This window comes from Mesocricetus auratus, unplaced genomic scaffold, assembly GCF_017639785.1.
Source record: "Mesocricetus auratus isolate SY011 unplaced genomic scaffold, BCM_Maur_2.0 Super-Scaffold_100010, whole genome shotgun sequence".
NCBI lineage: Eukaryota > Metazoa > Chordata > Mammalia > Rodentia > Cricetidae > Mesocricetus > Mesocricetus auratus.
Window position 1 is genome coordinate 16384621 of NW_024429194.1, and position 6353 is coordinate 16390973.

Here is a 6353-nt window from a genome sequence, read left to right on the forward strand (position 1 = left end):
CGGGAGCGACAAGTCAAGCTAGGTTAAATTGGTCGAGTTCACCATCACTCAGAAGCATTGGTGTGGGCTGGAAGGATGGCTCAGTGGTTAAGGGCACTGACTGCTCTTCCAGAGGACCCAGGTTCAACTCCTAGCGCCAACATGGTGGCTCACAACTGTCTGTAACTTCAGCTCTAGGCGATCTGACACCCTCACACAGACATACATGCAGGAAAAATGCAAATGCACATAAAATAAAAATAAATAAATGATTTAAGGAAAGAAGAAGCCAGGTGGCATACACCTTTAATCCCAGCACTTGGGAGGTAGGAGGGTCTCTGTGAGTTTGAGGCCAGCCTGGTCTACAGAGCGAGTTCAAGGACAGTCAGGGCTACACAGAGAAACCCTGTCTCGGAAAAATAAGGAGGAGGAAGAAAAGTAGAAGAAAAAGGGGAAGGAGGAGGAGGAAAAAGAGGAAGAAGAAGAGGAAGAAGAAGCAGCAGCAGCAGCACCACCACCACCACTCTGGTTGAGGTCTCAGATTCCTGTTCCTGCTTGGGTCCCACCTGTGGTCCTATCTCTGCTTGCCCACTAAGCCAGCTCTTTTGCTGTGGCCCAAAGGGTAAGAATATGCTTTAAGATGCTCCATGGACTTGCAGATGCTTATTACCTCTCTGGAACCTGAAAAGCCCCAACTCCAACTCGACTGGCCCCAGAGGTTTCAGATCCTGAGAATCACGGCACCCACATCAAAGGGCAGATCACTGCTCCCCACCTCCTGGCTCCGCCTAGTGTCCCTTCATATTGACAAACCGACTAGCCCTTTGTCTTTCTGCCCTACAAGACCTTCACCTGTTCAATTCCTTCTCTCCGCAGAGCGAGAGCTGCCCCTGGGTGGAAATGCTAGAGGGAATAGGGCAGTGTGGTTCCTTGAATCATTAGTTATCATCATGATAACAGCTACCGCCAACCACTCTACTCCAGCCCTCTAACGCCATCCAACAGCTCTCCCATCCCTTAGGCCAAGCATCCTGCGCCCATGGACCCTTCAGTTTCTACTTAGGCAATGAGGGGTGCCTCTACTCTCCTGCTCATGAGCACTGACACCTGTTGTGTCATGGCAACATTGTGGATGTGACCCACCTACCCAAGGGCAGCACTGGCCAGAGGAACTCAAGTGAGTCAATAAATAGATAACAGATAAATAAATAAAATAAAAGACACCCCGATCACCCCACCCAGGCAGCCCATGGAAATCTCAATTTCTCGGTAAGGATGACACGTACCTAGCCACGTCCACGTGTCTGAGACATGATTAGACAAGCCCCAGTTCCCACCCCAACAGCATCCACTCCCTACCACAAGGAGCATGGCCTCGGGGACCACATCAACCAAGGCCAATAACAAGGCACTTTCAGCCCCTTCATCTCCCAGAACCCAACAGGAGGTCTCCCAACCCTCTCCACACTGTGAAAGCAACTTCAGATGGTCCTGGAAATAGTCACTGTCCCGGTGTCCCTAAACCAGGCTTTCCTGGGGATGCAGAACCCAGATGGCATGGGGCTTCCTCTCCTCCATCAGCTGAGCAGTTCCCTGCCCATACGTCTGCCTCAAGCCTGTCCATGTTGCTATTGCGCTCTGCAGTGCCGCACACACTCAGATACCAAACAAGCATCCCATATGTAAGTGCCAGCTAATTAGCTACTTTCACAACAGCGTGGTCTCCATGGCAACTAATATGCATCAGAGAGGCAGAGGAGATTGCAGTGACATCCCACTGGAGATCACCAACACGCAGCACCACACATGTGCACTGACATCCAGCATCACCTCTGAACTCTTTATTGATGAAAAAAATTAAACATTTAGTCTAAAGTGCCTAAATCATAACTGCATAGTGTACGGGGCTGGGGAGAAGAATGAGTGGTTCAGAGTACTTACCACTCCTGCAGATAACCCCGATTCAGTTCCCACGCTCACGACCATCTGTAACTCCCATTATAATAAACCCAACGCCCTCTTCTGGCCCCTGCCCCTCCCCCGACTCCAGCCCACCAGAATGAGGTCGCAAACGGCAAAGGGTCAAGTGAGAGGATGGGGGAGGAGAAACGAAGGCAAAAGCAATGGCTGGGATGGGATCAGAAGGTGTCACGTGCTCGTGACTCACACCAAGCAAGTTCATTTACAGCGTCTTATAGACTATTTGCAGGGAGGAAATGAACCGGGATCATCAGAGAGCTAAAGCCAGACAATGCTGGCAAAGAGAACACAAGGAGGGTTTCTGGGAAAGTCTTGGGCTGGACTGGCTCTCAGAACCCTGTTGCTGGAGTTTCCTTGTCTCGCCAGGTCCCGCCGCTCTTCTCAGTCCCAAATAAACACACAGATGCTGTATTAATTATAAAACTATTGGCCAATGGCTAGGGCTTCTTATTGGCTAGCTCTGTCTTAATTATTAACCCATTTCTATTAATCTATGTATTTTGACATGATCTTGGCTTACCAGAGAATGCCCGGACCTGTTACTCCTTTTGTAGCTACGTGGTCTCCCCCTGCCCACCCTTCCCAGAATTCTCCCAGTCCTGCCCATCTTCCTGCCTCCATTGGCCAAACAGTGTTTTATTCATCAAGCAATAAAAGAAACACATATACAGAAGGACATCCCCATCAGTGCCCCCCAACAACCACATCTGCCTTGGCATCATATTTGGAATTTTTGATGACCCTGACCATGGCCCAGCCATATTAGACAAAATAACTAATGTGTTTTACAAACTAAAATGACCAGCAAAGGTAAAAGTGAAAATAAGTTGTTACATTGTAACTGGAATCACTATCATGTTCTGCCAACACAAGGGTTGCAGTTATTCTCACCCTCATCCAACATTGTGGTTTTTTTACTTTTAAAAACACCGTGCCCCCTGAGCTTCAGCACAAGAGTATTTCTGAGGTGCTACCCCACTCTTGGTCACCAGCCAAAATAAAGGACCCCTTATGCTCTTCATTGGCTTAAGAAGCGTGATGTATTTCACACACGTAACATTTTACTGGCAGGTCAATCAACCCTATGCATTTTCTTCATCTATACCAGAAAAACAAAACAAAAACCATGTCCGTGGGTAAAAACTGTGCCCACCATGATGCAAAGCTCAGGCATAGATCCAGCTGCACTGATGTATAACCATCAAAGTGGGACTGGAACCCATCCTCAGTGGACCGAAGGGATGCTGGCCTCCGAGGACAAGCTTTAGGAGCAGGTTACAGATGAGACCTGTCCGGAGACCCAAGAAGCCTCCCCTGAAACAGCTCTCAACGGGCCGGAAGAGGGACAGGAAAGAAGAAACCACTGGGAAAGCCAGGTCAGCTTCAGCACCATCGACCACCTAGCAAGATGCCCATGTCCTCCCCCTGCCCTTCCCATGACCCTGCTCTCCCTCATCCCATGGCTCAGCTTCTAAGCTCAGCTCTGACAAGGGCTAGGACAGCTGACAGCATGGCAGCCTAGCTGCAAGCTCACCAACATCGAAGAGGGGACCAGTGTCTTAGTCAGGGTTTCTATTGCTGTGATGAAACCATGACCAAAAAGCAAGCTGGGGAGGAAAAGATTAATGGCTCACACTTCCACATCACTGTTCATCATGGAAGGAAGTCAGGACAGGACCTCAAAAGGGGCAGGAACTTGGAGGCAGGAGCTGATACAGAGGCCATAGCAGGTCCTGCTTACTGGCTTGTTCCTCGAGGTTTCGTGGAGAACCCTGGACCAGCAGCCCAAAGTTGGCACCACCCACCATGGACTGGGTCCTCCTCCATCAATCACTAATTAAGAAAATGCCTTACAGCGAGATCTTCTGGGAGCATTTTGTCAATCGAAGCTCCCTCCTTTCAAACGACTCTAGCTTGTGTCAAGTTGACATGACACTAGCCAGCACAACCACCCAGGCAGGGGAGCTGTCCCTTCAGTCCTCTGCAGCTCAGAGGCCATTGGCTTTCCAAGGTCTCCCAGAGGGCACTGCGCTCTCATGGCCAGTGGAGCCTGGCTCCGGGGCTTTAGAGAGGCTATACCACAGCCCTCTGCATAATCAATAAGGGCCCGGATGAAGCCCTCAGTGCCAGTGTGACAAGACTGGAAGGTGTTTCCACACAGAGTACAGACATCCCAGGAGCACATGTATACAGCATACACGTGCATACACATGTAGACACATATGCAACAGGCACACAGAAATGCACACAATGAATTTAAATGCCGATGCACATTTAAACCACTAACGACACTCTCCAAAGTTCAGAGGAGCAGAGCTAGAAATCACATGTTTTAAGGAACAAGTACATGATTAAGTGTGAAGTTGGGTGTATGTGTGTGTTAAATCGGACAGATAAATTAGCGGCTCTTCCTTTAGCTTCTGGGAAATGTTTCAAAACAGGGCAGAACAGAGAGTTTTTATTTGCAAACACTATTAACCATTTCCTGTTCCAACCTCAGAAGTACCTTTGAATCAGCCTGTCACCTGGGTCGCTGAGCCCTGAAACCCCATGAGACCTCACTGTGGGCCACAGTGGGTTTTGGGTCTGGATTCTGGCCCGCCCCTCTACCTCCTGTTTCCCTTGCAGTTGTTTCAAAATGATCCTTCTGTTTTCTGAACTTTCTGCCCGTGTCCCCATCTAAATGGAAACTTCCCATTACCTCCAGGGTGCGGGGGTTCCCTCTCCCTAACTTTCCACCAGTGCTGCCTTTGTGTCATAATCTTGAGGTCAACACCCTGGAAACTCATGCTTCTCTGCTGTCCAAAAGGAGGGGAGCCCCCAACCCCCCAGGCGGGGTGACTTCTAGGACTTGACACAGGGAAGCTCTGCTAGTGACCACTGAGACCAGCCTTGGGTCGACTCTTCCAGCCTTTCTTACCGAGCATTTTCTCAGCGAGTCCAGTAAGAAACAGATGTGGATGCAGGCTCTCCAGTTCGTGCTACCATGGCAACCTCATCTCCAATGATCACATTCTTGAAATGATAACTGGTGGCCATACCCACATCCTCACAAGAATGTCCCTGGCAGTTCTGTCCCCAGCAACTGGGATCTTCCCACCCTTGCCTTGGTTGGAAACAGCCACACCACCAACTCTGGCTCAGTACTCAAAAGGGACTAGAGAGCTGCCCTGGAACTCAAGGGAATGATGCCCCGTAGAAACCCAGAGCAACAGGCACCTGCTGTACCACACAGAGCAGGTAACCAGCACAGTGGGATAGCATGTGTGTTTTGGACATTGTGTGTATATTGGGAGGTAGTATGTGTGCCGGACATTAAGTGTGTATTGGGACATAGCATGTGTATCAGAAGATAGCACAGGTATTGAGGAGAAAGTGAGTCTTGAGGATTGTGTGTGTGTTGTGAGATAGTGTATGTGTTTGAGACTGTCGGTTATGTGTTAGGGATTGCATGTGTATTAAGAGGCAGCATTATGCTGGGTATCGCTTTTCTAGGGAAGAGAATGTGTTAGGGATTTTATATGTATTGAAAAATAGCATGAGCTGGGTGGTGGTTGCTCACGCCTTAACCTCAGCACGCAGGAGGCCAAGGAAGGTGGTTCTCTGTGAGTTCGAGGCCAGCCTGGTCTACAGAGCAAGTTCCAGGACAGCCAGGGCTACACAGAGAAACCCTGTCTCAAAAGAAAATAGCATGAGTATTAGGATTGGGTGTGTATTGCAGGATAGTATTGTGTTAGGGACTGCACGCCATGGAACATAATGTGTTTGTATTCAGGATTGAGTATTGGAGGACAGCATGTGTCTTAGAGATTATATGTGTCATTTGGAGAACACATGAGAATTGGGAGATCATATGTACTTTATAGAGCATGTGTGCTTGAGGATAGCATGTGTATTTTGGATTGTGGGTCTGGGAGAACAATATGCATGTTGAGGACTGTGAATTTTGTAGGGGATTATCTGGTAAGTAGTGTGAGTTGGGGTGTGACCCAGTGACCCTTCTCTAGATCTGGTCCTAGGACCCTGCTGCTCCACACACAGTACGGCTCTTTCCCTGCTGCCCTTTCTCTCCTGCTGTCTGCTTCCTTGCAGGCCCTGGGACCCACAAGGCAAAGAACTCAGACCCTCTCAGGCAAACATCCCTCACCAATGGGGGCTATTGGCACAGGGAAGCCAAGTGGGTTATTCCAGGTCCAGCCTTGTTCCTCCCCCCACTGCTAGGGAGGAGAAAGGAGAGAAGGGAGGAACAGGCCTAGGGATAAAGAGAAGGAAGAAGGTACAGCAGAAGGGAGGGAGAGAGATGGGCGGGGGTTCCCTCCCTCTCCATGAGGACATGGCCCACTACCTGCTGGCCTGGGATGTTGCATATACCTCCAGGGATGGGATGACAGCTT